Raw genomic sequence first — 16,208 nt, 5'->3', positions numbered from 1 at the left:
AGTGTCTGTTTGGGCCATTCCCAGTGTTCTTGCTGAGGCCTTAGGGGTGCTGATTCATGGCAGAATTAGTTGATTTTGACACTCCTTACACTCCTTGCCTGCATATCCATGTATCATACTCAGTTTGCAGAGGTGTGCTGTCAACACCTGTTCATTTAGACTCCCACTGTGCCTCCCTCACCCTTCTCCCCTTGCTGCCTGTGTTGTCACAGGTCATGCCTCTGACTTCCAGCAAAGTGTACTGAGCTCCCTTAATAGAGCTCCTCCAATTTGTCCACATAAAATTCTCATCCTCACCGCTGAGGTGCTCACAGTCCTTCTCAACCGGTGTTTTTGGACCATGCAATCTCCACCACAATATCCAGGTAGGACAATTCCATACTGTGTGGGCACAGAGGTGAAGTATCACCCTCTGCTTTCACAGAGCTCCTGCAGCTGTGTACCTATGTCTCTAGCTGAGATATAACTATGTTAATGGTACAGGTCATTCCTCCCTGAGCTCTTCCTACCCTGGGACCTTCCTAGTCCTGTGTCTGGTCTGCTGCAAGGGATAAGCAGGGCACCCTGCAGATCCTCCAGAGGTGGTGAAGGCTGGAACCAGCATCAAACCTCAAGTCTGAAAAAGCTTGCACCAGTAGTGAGTGGTTCAATGTGTCACCTTTCAGAGGAGGAAGTGCACGTCAGCTCAAAGGATCTGAGACAGGAGATACAAAACTGTGCAAGAACAGCTTTTACCTTGAGGACAGGCTGGATCCATGAGTAAACAAGCACAGCACAGAGACCAGCCTGCCTGGCTCTCCAGCAGAAAACGTCCTGCTGTGTGTTTTCCCAAAGAGCCACATTTCAGGTAGGTAAGAGTGAGGTATAAATGGAATTTGGCTTTAGCAACCAGTCAGCATTAACCCTGTCACTGCCCTGGGGAGCAGAGAGCAGCTGCACTAAGAGTGCTCACACTGAGCTACAGCCTCCCAGAGGGTAAATCCAGAAGAGAGGAAATCACGGGTTTGTCTCTCAAAGAGGGGACAGCTCATGGCCGAGGTGGAATCCCTTGACTGGAGGAGTGATTCTTCACAAGGACTGTGAGCCCTTCCCTGGATACACCACAGGCTTCACCTTTCAGAGAAGGCTCTGCAGGCAGCTGGGGCTGCAAGGACAGTTTGTTCCTGTTTTTTGCAACTGCTTCACTATAGAGAGAGGATTTCAGTCTCCAAAACAATTCTCTTGCACTAATAGGAGGTAAAAGAAGTGGAACAAGCTCTTTGACAAAGAACTCAGTTGCCAAACAGGGAGGGCTGGCTGTGCTCGCAGCGATGTCAAAGAAGCTGTTCCCAGCAGATGGCACAAGAGTTCGAGCTGCTTCAGTCTGCTCTCGGCAGCCCGTACCTGCCCCCAGGTGTGCGGCTTCAGGTACGGAAAAATGAACCTGAGATTTGTACTAAAATAAGTTCATAAACCTTCGTTCCGAAATGTCATCCTGAAGAGTCGCTCAAATTGTGTGATTTTATTTTTATTTTTATTTTTTTTTGGTCGTTGGTATTGAAAGTAGTAGTTCTCAGCTGCTGTGGGTACCAGAAACAGACAGTTGATGGCACTGCATGATCGCTGTCCCTGTAGCTGATGTCTCCCTGCAGCTTGACTGAATGAAAAACGAGGATGTTTCACTTCCATGCTGCAGGAAAGGCACTCACAAAATGTAATCTCCGCCTATTAAGTATATTCTATTTCTTGATTGTTCTGATACTCAATTTCCCAATCTTCTTCTCTGTGTATGAGGGATGTTTCAGTTGTTCTAGAGCTGGATCTCACAGATCACTAAACAGTGGATTAGTGGATCCCAACACAATGGTGTAGTGGTTTTTGGCAGCTGACACAACTGACCTGCTGGAACTGACAGCTGGGATGTCCACCAGGAGTCTCATCAGTATATTAAAAATTCCATCATTTGTCAATGCTGGTTGTGGTGTACTTTGAATTGCACATGGTGGCCCTAAGAAGGAGACTTGTAAGGAAGCAATAAGGAACAAAAAAGAGCAAAACAGTTTTGGTTTTTAAAAAATTATATTTCTGCAATGGGAAATAAAAAAAGCTCCAAGGGAAAAACTTCTGCATTTCTTGTCTGTCTTATATTTTCTCTGTGCATAAGGTGCTTGTGACATTACAGACTACTATGCTCAAGTTAAAACTAGAATTAGGTTAGTTAGAACTAAAATTACAACTAAACTGGGCTCAGGCATTAATATCTTGCTTAGGATAGAACTATTAATAAGTTTAATTGAAGCAACATTTAAAGCAAAGAGCAGCAGGTTTTCCTCATGGTCCCTGCCAACTAAATTCTAGACTAAATAATACTTTGTTTGGGCATCTTTCAGTCCTTCCTTCTGTCCAAGGAATGCAAGTGGTTTAGTGCAGCTTCTCTATTAAATGTGATTTGGACCAAAGTCAAATGGCTGTTTTAATTTGAAGGTGTTTAAAGGTCTGAAGGTGACTTTAAAGAACACAGTAAAGAGCATAATTGCAAAGCAACTTACAAGAAGTAACTGTGGGAGTGTGAAAATATAAATGACCTAAATAGTATAAAATAGTATGATGGGAAATATGGTTGGAATAAATGTCTTGGATGGGATAGGAATTCAGCTCCAGGAATGTAATTTTGGCAGTAGTGCCCCAAACAGAGAATGCTATTTCTGGGGAAATGCACTCAACTCTGGGTCATAATTTAAACTCAGGTAATTTATGTTCTGCTCATAAAAAAGTGGCAGTGCAAAAAAAAAAAAAAACCAAGGAGAAATGGAACGGAATATATTGCTGTGAATTTTGTAGCTGCTGGGACCTGGAGAGTCGCCGTGTACTTCTGATGCCAGGTAATGCCTAAGAAGAATTCAAGCCAAGGAACACATAGCAAACCCCTCAAAGCTGCCAACTCAGCGACCCTAAGGAAATTCAGTTTCAAAGCAGCATGTGAGGAGATGTTTGAAAAGGTGACTTCCCAAACCCTGAACTTTATTTATTAGCTGTTTCTGACAGGCTCTAAAGAAAGGCAAATGTCTTGATATTTTGCAATTTCATGGCATGTGCTCATTTTCATAGGAAACTCTGATCTCTAGGAAATACCAATATTATTCCATTTCCTGATTTCTCATTCTTTTCTCTCTTGGTATTTAATACCAGTCTGCTGTGCAGAACTTCCAAGACAGTGTCTCTTCCAAGACTTGGCTGCCTGGGACCCACAGAGCTCCAGCTTCCTCACAACCAGCTATCTTCCAGGTGCCTTTGAAGTGGGATTTCTGCTAGAAAAGCAGCTATGGAAGAAATAACCCTCCCTGTGGTAATGACAGTTAGGTCTGCTAAAGTTTTGGTAATGTTTCACTCCTCAGCAGGTTCAGGTCAGCTGTAATTCTTTATTGGGGGATACAGCCAGATGAGAAACCTCCACTTGGCAGAGGGATGGGTCCCTTTGGGATCTGGTGAGATCAGTGGGACAAGTTCAGGCCCCTTATGGCAAACTGGGAGAAAACTCTCCCTGACACACGACGTGGTGGAGCTCCTTCTTTGGTATAATGCATAGGGGAGGCTGGCATGATGCTTTCTCTGGATGTCTCTGGGGAAAGGCAGTTTCTCTCCCAGCAATATGTATCTGTTTCAGGCCATACTTCAAAGTCCAGCCAGGTTTTTGGTGTTTGCTTTTCTCCTTTTAAACAGGAACTATCCAAAGGGCTAAAAATCTGAAGTTTAAAGATTTATACAAGCTGCCTGGAGCTCCAAAGTGTTTCTTTATAATTAGTATAAATGCATTAAATATTTAGTCTTCATCCTGTGAAAAACCTGACTTTTAAAAAAGAATTTACAGCATAGGGTGGAGTTTTATCTGCTCCTAAATAGGACAGCAATTTCCTTCGTTCCATTTCTGCCCCAAATCTCAAATTACAGAGTGCAATGAATCAATTGCAGAGGAGGAGATGACTGTTCATCCACCTCCCTGTGCAATTGACTCTCAAAAACTTGTTTTTTCTCAGAAGAGTCAGGATGAGAGTTCTGAAGCAGCACAACTCCAGTTGGATATCTGTTCTTTATTCTGGCTTGGGGTTCAAGGTGTCTTTTTCTTAATAAGCACCTTCCACCAGACCGTTAATAGTTTAACAGTCCACAGCTTCCAAGGAAATGCTTGGCAGCAGTCAGAGCTGGAAAATAACTCAGAGAATGGCATAGGCCTGATAAAAGGATTAATAAATCACAGCCCTGAGAGCTGTGAGTTCAGTTTTGTCTGACACTGGCTCTAAGGATTATTTTGTGCATTCAGTGCTCTTAATTGCTTTTTCTCCCTGGAAGTTAGTGTGCAGCTCTGGGATAGATTTGGAGAGTTTTCCCAAACATACTGAACCAGATTTCTTCCTCAATTATATTTAAACTCTGGTCCTTCCAGTAGACACTTGTATTTGAGCTGTACTGAGGGGGCTGAAAAACAGAGAGGGGAAGGAGTGACACATTGTCTCATGGCAAAAGTAGAATATTTTTGCAGAATAAAACTGCCAACCATTTCAACCTAGCTCTGCTATTCCACTTTTACTGGAATAGTTCCGTCTGTTTCTCTGAAAATGAAAGTCTGTTTCTACTCCTGCCACCTGCTATTTCCATATGAAAAAGCTGTTTGGTTTTAATGAAGGTACCATTTCTCCCAAGGGCAAAGTAAGGACATTTTATCACACTGCTCTTCCTGAAATTTCAGTAACCAGATTCAATATGTTACTAGATTTGATCTACTTTTTCACAAAGCTTAAAGCCTTTAAGGGAAATTTCAAGTTTTGTCTGTGAGTATTTACAAAACAAAATGCCATATCCCTGCTGAACTGTAAGACAGTCTGATCTGGCAAAACAAAAAAGAGAACCCAAAACCAAGGTTCACTTTAGCTTTGGGACTTATGCAGTGACAAGGTTTTGGAAATCACAATGATTTCCAAGCACAGACCGTATTTTTATCCCAGACAGAAGTCAACAACAGTGTAAACAAAAAGGTCCTTCATGCTGACCTCGGTGTGAGCAATGGGGGGCAGTTGAGATGGCCAGAATCTGGGTTCCTGAGCAAATCATCATTTTGCAGATTCATTTGTGTTTTCTAAGAAGCTGTTGAAACTGTCCCCTGACTCCAGTAGAAACTCTCCAAACGAGTCACTTTTGACACCCACCTTTTAATGAGCCCCTTGAAATCATGAGCAATGTCCTCCTGCTTTCCAGGGACAGAGCAAGAAAACAGTCTGAAGGCTGATACTGGACCACCTGAGTTTTCTCAGCAGGATTCTTGGAAAAGATTACTGGAAAATTGATCCTTCCCTCAACATTTGTACAGCTGATTCAGTGTCTAACCCACAACAGAGTACTCTGGAGTATGTGACACCCAGGAGTTTATAACAAAATTAATTCAGTGTTGCAGGCCTGGATTCACTGCAGGAGATTCCCACATGGCTGATAAAGGCTTTGGCAAGAGAAAGAGCAGGGGGTCTGGCCTGGGCCATTTGCTGCACTTTCAGCTGTGCCTCGAGTCCCCTTTTCAGAGCAGTGGAGACACAAACACGAATCAGAAAAGATTGCACAGTTAAAAAGCTCTTTTCAGCACTGTATCCTTTTTCCTGGTAGCCTGGCAATCCCCTGGGCTGAGATATACTCTCTGCTTTGTCCAGGGTTAATAGGTATCATCAGGGATGGAAAGGTACAGGCTGCATTGAAGACTGAATAGAAGATAGCTGAATTTTTTCTCAAATCCCCAGAAAGCCATCAACTGTCACTAGAGCTCTGGTCAGGATACTACAGCTCCTTGGAGACTATCCAGGCTCATAAAAACACACTAGGCTTCTCGCTGCTTCTTTGATTCCTTTAGGTTCCAGCCTTAGTTGAATCCCGAAGGAATAAGGATTGGGATCCATAGCAGACTGAGGATTTCTTGGAAATCCCAATTGACAGTTCCCTATTAATATTAAAGATCTGTCTGGTTTTTGCAAGTCATCTTTATTTCAGGCCTGATTCATTTTTCAAATACAGATCAGCCAAAGGCCATGGCAGTACATGGGAACGTGTTAACACATTCACTCTTGGACTGCCAAAACATTATCCAATTATCTATGCTAATGCCAGCAGCTTGGAACATCCCTTAATAAAGAAAAAACTGTGGTAAAGAAACAATGAAATGAGAATAGCTGAAGATGCCTCCCCAGGCTGGGTGAGACAGACATGCAAAGGAATAACAAAGTCATCACAAATGCACACCTAAACACTTTGCCAATATGAATATATTGAGGGATGAAGTAATTGTAGCCCCAGGAATAGAGGCAGAGTGTGTCTTTTCGGTTTAAATCGATTTTCTGACAGATTTCTTGGAAGAAGCACCAAAAAACTGCTGTGAGCCCTTAACTGCAAGTGCTACCAGCCACTAGATGTCCCAGAGCTGCACTTAAACTGCACCCATCAGCTGCAGACAGAGGGAGGGCAAACTTGGTGCTGCGGGAGACAAGGTATAATTTAACAGACTAACTGATTTGTCTGGAATCAGCACATATATGTCCTTCTTTAGGGCTTGTACCTCTGATGGTACGAGGGAATAAGGGATCTGAACATGTGGATCTGAGGAAGAGTTTCCACATCCCAAAGCTGGTCTTGCTTCATTTACTGTTACCTTAAATGAGGGTACAGCAACACTGCTACCACAACAGGAAAGCAAAGAGGGATGGGAAAGCTGACACTTCAGTGTTAATAAGCTCCTCAGAATAGCAATATGGAAGAGCAGAAGGCAAATATTTCTGATCTTGTCAAGCTGGTGTAACCATGGGATCTGCACGTGCACATAAAGGTGCAAAGTCAAATTGCTTTTCTTTTCCTGTTCCTCATTTGGGGTTTAGCATCTTTGCCCAGCAAGCTGCAATGATGCAAGTTTCTATACACACATGCACTGTTCTGCGCCCACTATTTCTCCCTTCATTTAATTGCTTTGCTATAATATTCAGAAGTGTTGTGATTCTGCATTTGACCCAGGAGAAAACTGTGAACAGCTCACTCAGAGGAAAAAACCAGAAAATGGCTCAAGCACAGCTTGTGCTCCTTCCACACCGAAGTGGTTTAAAAACATTCGCCTTTCTAACATCCTTATGCCCACAGGGCCTCCTTTAGCCTATGTTTAACCTCTCTTCACCTCCAGATCTTGGCTAATTCTTCTCTCTGAACAATCTTTATGATGATCAGACATATCTCTGCTTGTATGAAGCCTTCTGCAGCACTGGAGTGTTGTGTTCTGGCTCCAGTGTTTCTCTTCTCTGCGTTGCTCTGTTGCTTGATCCATCTGCTACAGCCCAAGCAGAATAACTTTGCCTGACATGCACAGCGTACCCTGGGACTGCTCTGAGCACATCCCTCATGCATGGTTGGGATTTTGGGGTGCTCAGAAACCCTGGGGAAAAATCCTCAAAGCCCACTGCTCTGCTTCCTGCTTGAAGTAATCTCCTACACATGATTTTTTCCTGATTATCAGAGGAAACAGAGACTGTGGTCCTCCAACACTCCCAAATCTGCCTCTTCCCTACAGCACTCACTTGCCACTCAGTTGCTATTTCTTCTCTGTCAGAGCAGTAATTTAATAACACATACCAGGATCCAGCCAGCATGTCCAATAAAGGAACAGAAGCAATTTAATGTGATTCATGATCAGTCACAACTAAGCACCAGGACTAATTCTTTGGCATTCATTCCTGGGTATAAAGATTCAAGGAAAAAGAGATATTCTTGATTAGATTCAAAGAAAGCAGAGGAGTCTACAACCTCTTCACAGGCAGAAAGGAAGGGAAATGAATCCAGGATATAATTTGTTTTTGGTAAGTGACCCCCAGCACTGCTGGATGAGGAGGGAGAAAGGATTGTGTTGGAGAACTGTGGTGCTGCCACTTGCCTCCTCCAAGCCATTCCTGTCAGAGTGTAAAAAATTTCAAGAGACAAGGCTGGATGTGACAGTAAAAGGTTCTTGAGGTACTCTGATGCTGTGCTTGCTTCCCCTTGATACATCAATTACTAAGCAGGGTGAGACAAAAATGGGGTTTTGGATGCAGGAAGGTTGCATGGGGGCATCTGCTCTCCATTCTGGTGCAGAATGGTGGTGTCATTTGTGCTTGGCAGGTCCTGAGGATGAATGAGAGAGAACTAATGAGAACATCAGAAAGAAACCATTTATTAATGCTTCCCTTGCTATGAAAATCCATTGTGTCAGTCTCCTGTTCCTTCTACCTTACTTACAGCTCAGTGACAGTGGGTGACATTTTTAGCTTAGTCATTTTATCAAGGCTGTGAGATAAATCACTGCCCAGTGCGGGAAATGAGCTCAGCAACATTTATAGCGGTGTGGGGGTCTCATGAAATCTTAATTTAATGACCTTTGAGTAAGAATAGAGGCAAATATACACCCCTGTCAAGCGACCACATCCTGGACTCAATCAAACTCTGCCATCTACTTCTCTTACTGTTCTGATCCTGTGCTGCAAAGAGGCCCAGGTCTCAGATGATCCTCTCCTTCAGTCTAATGGGAGTGCTCAGAGAGTTCATTTCTGCAGCCAAAGGTGCAGGCAAGAGGAATAAAACCTTTTCCCAGGATGCAGCAGTGCCAGTGAAAGAGCTGTCAGTCACCAGCACTGCCAGGCACGGGCTTTAGCAGATGGTTAATGCCATCTAAAGGCAGGCAGGGAGGGAGCAGGAGAGGCTGCAGCCTTGCTCTTCTGAAGCTGGTCTGTGACCATAGGAGCCACAATCCACACCTGTTACAGCATTATCACATCACATCCATCTGAAATTTTCACTCGTTTTGCACTTTGGGCAGGATGGCAGCCAAGCCTCAATCATGATGTGACAACCCTGTCACAGTGCCCAGGGACCTCCTGTGGCACATATGGCCCTGTGGTTAATGGCATTAACCCAGGCAATAACTCTAAGGGATCAGGACAATGTCCTGGGAACTGCACCCCAAAAGCTCAGCCATGACAAGTCCACAGACTTGGGACTGGCAGGCAGCAAGATAAAGCACAGAGTGGGCTCCTGAGCAGGTGAGCCCAGACTGCCCAGGCTGTTACACTCTAGTTGTCAGAGGACTGGTGTTACAGTCGTTTGTAATACATCCCTTCAATGCCTCCTGATCTGCCCTATGGCCAAGCCCCTGTGCTCTTCTCTTCACATTTATCTAAATAAAGGAAGAAATCAGAAGAAACGCTGGAGCAGCAGCGATGCCACTATTGCCATGATCATCATTATTTGTCATATCTACCATCAGTTATGGTTTGTTTGTGCTGGGTTTTATCCAAAAGCATGGGAATAAGATATTCCTCACCAGAGGGAACACAGAGTGCAGTTTAGGGTGTGATGCAACAGGTGGGGGTGTTTCAGACTGGCAGGGACCATCGCTCCCTGTGGCAGATCCCTCTGGCCCTGGGCAGGAGGAAACCAGGGAGCCTCTCACCTGCAAGGAGCAAAGAGAAAGCGTTTGGTGTCAGCTCAGTCCGGTGACAAGGACAGGAGCGCTCCTCAAGAGTGGAGGAGTGGCTTTGCCAGGAAGCTGAACTCCTGGGTGGTGGGATGCGGCTGTCAGGAAGCCTGGCCAAATGTCTCAGAGAGCTTGTGACGTGGCACAGCTTCGCCACCACACACACACCATCTGCCACCAGCCGTCCCCAAGCACAGCCTCAATGTGTAGCTGCTCTGCAAAGCTGCAAATTAGCTCTGGGAAAGGAGGCTGGTAGCAAATGCCACCCCACACAGGGCTGCTGAGTGCGGGCTCTGAAGTGGGGTGTGGGCACTGCACGGTGTCCTGGCCACCAGTGTCTGCCATGGCTGCAGCCAAGGGCTGCTCAGTCTGCCCAGTTCACACAACCACCATGTCCACGGGGCAAAACAACTTCCTCGTCAGTGGCTTCCTCACAGGTATGAAGAAACCTCCCTAGAGAGAGAGGAGACAGCTCACAGTGGCAGGTTGATTCTGTGCTGTGTTGGGGTAGTGGAACATGTGCCTGTGCAGCCCCTTGCACCTTGGTTTGTTTGAGAAGATTTGGAGCCCAACTCCCCAGCCAGCACAGGGTCCATGGAACTGCTGATTCCTCTGCCAACCTCATTCCTCTTGTGCAGCTCAGACACCCCTGGTTTCCCCATAAGATGCTGTAGGGCTGAATCTGCCTTCCATCCACATCATGGCCATGGAATGCACATTGGTCTCTGCCATAGGTGCACAAGATAGCCTGGAACTGGTGTTTGCTTTCTGTAGGGCCTGTCTCCCACATGTGGTCCTTTGCCTTCTTTATTGGTAGGACTCCCCCTGAACCAGAAGAATTTGCCATTTTAAGTGGAAGATATTATTGATGAGCATTAGGGTGTTGCAGATTTTACTGACCTCTACCGTCTCCCTTTCTTTTTTTAATTTTCTTGCTGTTGGAGACAGCCATCTGCTCTGCCTGCCCCAGGGCTCAGCCTTTGGGATTATAATATCTCCAAGCAGTCCTGAGCACAGGAAAGCCACGAGCCAGTAGACTCTGTGAGCACCAGAATGAGGAAGCCTTGTGGGAACTGAGTGAGAAAATAGCAGGCACAGCCTAATCACGGTCTTGGAGCACTCCCTTCACTTGGGAAGCTGAGACCGGTGGTGGAGAGAAGCTGCTCTGTGTTATCAGTGCTGCACATGGAGCAAACCTGTGCCAGGCATCTTTCTTGGTTCCCAGGCTGCTTGGCACCTGTCTGCCACCCAGCCCAAACCCAGAGACTTTGCAAAGAAAAAGAATGCCAGTCTTCTGAACTGGTTACTAGAGAGTTCCTTCCCAAGAAGGAAAATGTGGCTTTTGATGCAGCTCCTGTTCTCCAGGGGTTTATGGTAATCAGCTTGCAGTCTGACAGCAGCTGAGGACTCCAGCTAAGCCCAGATCTGGACACAGTCAGCAGAGGCTGGACAGAAGGAGCTGGCAGTTTAGGATTGCCCCTGCTGCCTTCTGCAGCCTGGGACTCCAGTGCAGCTGCACGGGGCTGATAACCTGCTGCACTGCTTCATGGGCACATCACAGAGCTGAAGGGATTGAGCCCCAGGGCTCTTTGTCAAAAGGGTGGAATGTCAAGGCTGACAGCCTGGCCAGGAAAATCAATTCCTTCCTGCCCAAGGGCAGGGTGAGTTTAGCAGGCTGTGCAGTGGACAGCTAGCACTGACCAAGTTGTTTCTTGGAGAGTAGAGTTGAGCTCCACCATCCAGGGCATTTTCCCTCCTCCATCAGGAAGCAGAACTGTGCTCCACTTTTTCCTCTAAGAACTTTCCTTTCTCCCTGAAATCTTTAGTTAATGAGCCTTCCTCGCTCTAGAAACTCTGAAAAAAAAGGTAAATTGTTGCCAACTTTCTTCGAGATTCTGTTACAAGGAATCCAATAAAGCACAGGAATAGATCTGATTTGCTAGAAAGTAGGGCTTTTTTTTTTCCCACTAGAGCTTGTTCCTATAGCCACGGAGAAAGCTCCAGCACAGTGATCCACCTGCACCTGGGAGTGTGGTGGGAACAAGCCCAGAGGCAGGTGGTGGATCCCTGGCTCAGCAGAGCTCCTGGAGTGCTGGCAAAGGGCTCCATGCTCCTCTCACCATCACTGGTGGGATTTTAAAATAGGGCAGATCTACATTAACTCACTTCTCTGACCCTCCTGCCAGGCATTAGCTGTACATGCTGGAGATTGTGCCTGCAATGATTGATGTAAACAGAAAGGAAAGTTTATACCAAATAAGAAGAGGTGACATGGAGTGAGTCACAAACAGCCTTCCAAAGAGGGAGCTGGGCATCTGGGAGTTTCCAGATCCAGGCTGAATGTTGTCCTACTGAAGTTGGAATATGCAAAGTGCTGCAGCTCCACACCTGTTCAGGTCACCGTGTCCAGCCCAGGAGGACCTAGAGCCCACCTGGACTCCCTGGGGAGGGCATCTACATAATCCCTTGTTTACAAAATGCCCACTTAGTGCTGGAGCTGGACACACTGGGGTGAGTGCCTTTGCCAGGGAAATGCACTCGCTCAGGGTGACAGGCTGCCTGCAGCCCTGCACAGGCATGTCGGACAGGAAACCAAGGAGAACAAATATCCTGTTCAAACACTGGAAGACAGCGTGTAATTACCTGAGCTGGGAGCTGGCCAGGACTTCAGGAGCCACAGCTCTGCAAGAGCAAAAGATGAAAAACGTGAGGGAGTGATGGATGGGGGAGGTGGGTACCAGAGAACCAGGCACAGATTTTTACTCTTTAGGAAGGCAGCATCTCTGCACTGTGCCCATTGCTGGGGTTTTGATCCAGCAAGGATAGAGAGAGAGATGTGTGTGCCTGCTGCACCCTCCTCAGCCACTCCATTGCCCTGCAGAGCTGGGGATCTGCCCAGGGGATGCTCTGGCCCAGGTATCCCTTGTGCCATCCCTCACTGTGGTGTCCCAGCCACAGCCCCTCACACAGAGCTCACAGCAGCTCCACGGGACTCTGTGCACTGGGCATGTTATAGCCCGTGCCAGACCCAAGGTGCATCCACACCTCTGGCTGAGATGTAGGACCAGAGCCATGGCTGGCAGTACCTGGGGGAGGCAGACAACTGGCTGGCTCGAGGGAATGTGTGTTAGGATCCAGGACTTCCTATCAGTCCTGAACTTCTGTGTGTCCCATGGGATCTCACAGCTGCTGTTGAACTGTTTCAAAGGCCAGCCTGGTCTCAGGAGCTGCATTTCAGTGGCTTTTGGAGCACTGGGCTATGCAGTTCCCTCTGTGGAGAAGTGTCAGCCTCCACCATCTCTTCCTTCCCATCCACACCGCCACATGTCCCATCACACTTTTCAAGAACCATTTTTCTCCTTAATCACCAGCCCCAAGTTTCAAAGTTAATTGGGGCTGGTGAGGTATAAATAGATGCTGGACCAGATGGAAACTCTGTCGTGATTTATAGCTCGCTGAGCCATCACATGTTCCACTTGTACTCTGAGCAAGGGCACCATTAATTATGACACTGCCCAGGCAGATCGCAGGGGAGGTTACAACAACGATTTTCAAGCTGAGGACTTAAATATAACCAGGTTATGACGTTTTGCTGAGTGAGCAAGATGCAGACTGGACCTGCTTGTTGCAGTGGCACCATTTCCAGAGCATTTCTCCAGCAAGCCCCAGGGGAGCAGGTGAAGCAGTGAAGCAGCTATTTTGGACACTTTTGCATGGACAGAGCCAACACAGCCAGTCCTTTGCAGGGTTCTGCTTTTGTCCAGGCAAACTGCAATGAAGCTGAGGGACATTGTCGAAGCCCTGGGAAAGGAGAATTGTACATTCCTGGCTTGAGGAAACAAAAAAAAGAAAGGAGATGTGGGTGTCCCATGCTACAAGCTCTGTGTCCCTGGCTCCACAGCTCCAGCTGGATGTGGAGCCAGGGACATCATCACCCCTGGGGGCTGCAGTCCAGGCTGATGAGAGCAGTGGAGAGGGACATCTCCTCATCAGTGTTGTAAGGATCAAAGGACTTGCTGGAGGTCATCTGGGAGGGTCTGGTGCTGCACCAGGTCTCCTGAGCTTCAGGCCTCTTTTTATCACTGCTTGTTTCTCCTTGTAGCCCACGCTTAAAACTTTTATTCAGTTATCCATTGTGAATTGGGATTTTGCTAATTGCTGGAAGAAAGGGGAGCTCAGGGCAAAGGGGGTGACTAGCTCTGCCTTTCCCCAAGCTTTCTGCCTCAGGAACACACTCCCCATCTCTTGTGAAGCGCTCAGTTCAACAACACTTTGCAGCTGTCCTGATTTTCCTGGGACCTGCTGCTCCGAGGTAAAACGAGAACACAAGCCACAGCCACAGCCTCCTCTTGCTTTTCAAAAGCATCGACCTCTTGCATTCCCTCCACTGTGCAGCTTCAAAATACAGACATGTGTCACACCCTACTGCCAGATACAGAGAAATCTTTACAAAATCTTCCTTGGGAACTCTTTGCATGACAAACTGACTAAGATGTGCAATTACAGAGCCATGATTTAAGAACTTAAACCCCAGCTAAGCTCAATAGAAGGTATCAGACTTAAAAACAATACGTAAGGAGAATTTAATCTTGCAGGGACTGCAGTTATTTGAAAGGAGAGATTGTGTTTGGGATTAAGAGTCAAATTACTCCACAGGTTTTTATTAAACCTTTATATTTTCAGCTGTACCTTCTTATGGCCGTTTTGGGACAGGAGCTTGATTTTATGATGGGCATAAATCCCCCCAAAATAGTTTGGATTCTCTGAAACAGGCAAAACATGAACAAAATGGATTTGGACTTTATCTGGGCTGCTGACGACTTAGAACCCACACACAAGCATTTCATTAAGGCATGCAATTTTCCAGAAAGCAAAAAGAGGTCCAAAAAAATATCTAATTTCCCTAGTATTCCTAAAACCCCAAAGAAGCCCTGAGCACATACACGCACCCCTCACTGGGAACCCTCCTGTTCTGCATGCACACTCCTGCTGGGAAGCGCCTGTCTGAGCATCCCTGTTTTGGACTGATCCCAGCACTGACACACCACAGAAACATTCACTTGGGGATGCAACCTCCTGATTATGTTAGAGCTGCAGGTGACACAGCCCAGCTCCTCTGGGGGGATGCTGGGTGGGATTAATGCATTCTACAGGGCTCTGTCAGTGCCTGGATGGCCACAGCCCTGGCTGGACACACGATGTGGCTCTGGGGGCTCAGGGGCTCACGTCTGTGTCTGTACCCACAGACTTCCATCTTCCACCTGACAATCCAAACACACAGACATCATGTCCTGGTGGGCAGTGGATGTATCTGTGCAAGACAAATGTTTAGTTTTGAGTGAGCATCATTGCTGTAGCAGAGAGGCCAGGAGCTGGGAGAAGGAAGGAACAGTCTGAGACAGGGACCAAATACTAAGCACACAGTGAGGTGTTTGCAGGTCAGACCCACGGCACCAGAAACACCTCTCTGCTGTGTCTGTGCACCGGATCTGTGCCACCTCCCCACAGGCAGGGCTCTGGTGCAGGCTGCCGAGACCCTGCCAGGGCCAGGCTCTGTCACAGCTGACATGGCAGAAGGAGGAAGGATCTGCTCCCTGTCACCTCCTGCCGCTGTGCTGCCGGCTCAGCCCCTGCTCGGTAACAGCTCGCTCTTCCCAGCTCCGTTTGCTGCTTTGCTCTTTCCAGCCCAGCTCAGTTCCTTCATTCCTGCAGGGATTCTCACGGTGTCCTAAATTGGCTCAGTCTGGGCAATTCCAGCTTGTGCCAGGTCCCAAGGACCTTTCCACCTTTGCACTTTTCATTTGGAGAGAATGAGGCAAAGTGGGGCAGCACTGTGCACCAGGGTACCTGAGGTGGGTACCAGGGAGCTGCACCTCTGAAAGCGTCACAGGTACATGGACGTGGGTATTAAACTTTATCTGAGGAGTAGTGTGGTAACACACTGCCATGGAAGTGTCCTTGTCACCATGGCTGTGGTCACCTGCCAACACAGACTGATCCAGGCAAAGGCCCCTTTGTGTCCAACAGCTGTGCAAATGCTGGCTGCAGCCCCTGGGGCAGCAGGGCTGGTCTGCAGCATCCTCCCAGGCCAGCACCATCCTCCCTGCCCATGCCCACTTTTCTGCCAGGCAGCAGAAAGGCAAAGGGCAGGGAAATATTCACCTGGATCAGGGCTGGCTTCTACTGGGGAGAAGCCCTGTTCTCTCAGCAGGATGAACACTTCTAATTTATGGTGACAGAGGGAAATAATTCAATGTTTTCTGGTGGCTGCACTCTACTATCAGCCTGAATCTAACCCTGGTGGTGTGAAGCACTGGCTTGGTGGAGGGAGCTGGCAGGAAAGGAAGACGGGGGCCCTTCCCTCCAGCACCTTTACCCAAGCAGGACCATCCCTGTTGCAGGGCTGCTTCCTCCTCCCTGAGCCACCAGCTCCTTCCCAGTGACCCTGGCTCACTCCCACTGCGGTTGCTGCCGTTCTGGGTGATTAATTCACTGTGAGTAATTTTGGAGCAGATGATCTCATTCACGTGGTTCCTGCTATTTCTCTGGCAGAGTGGAGAGAAGGGGGAGAGGAGAGGGAGAGGGAGAGGGAGAGGGAGAAGGAGAGGGAGAGGGAGAGGGAGAGGGAGAGGGAGAGGGAGAGGGAGGAGAAAGAGGGAAAGGGAGAGGAGAAGGAGAGGAACATGATATCCATGAGAGTAGTCCCTCT

The sequence above is a fragment of the Cyanistes caeruleus genome, chromosome 16, assembly GCF_971803275.1.
Source record: "Cyanistes caeruleus chromosome 16, bCyaCae1.hap1.1, whole genome shotgun sequence".
Lineage (NCBI taxonomy): Eukaryota > Metazoa > Chordata > Aves > Passeriformes > Paridae > Cyanistes > Cyanistes caeruleus.
Note: the sequence above shows the minus strand (reverse complement) of the source record.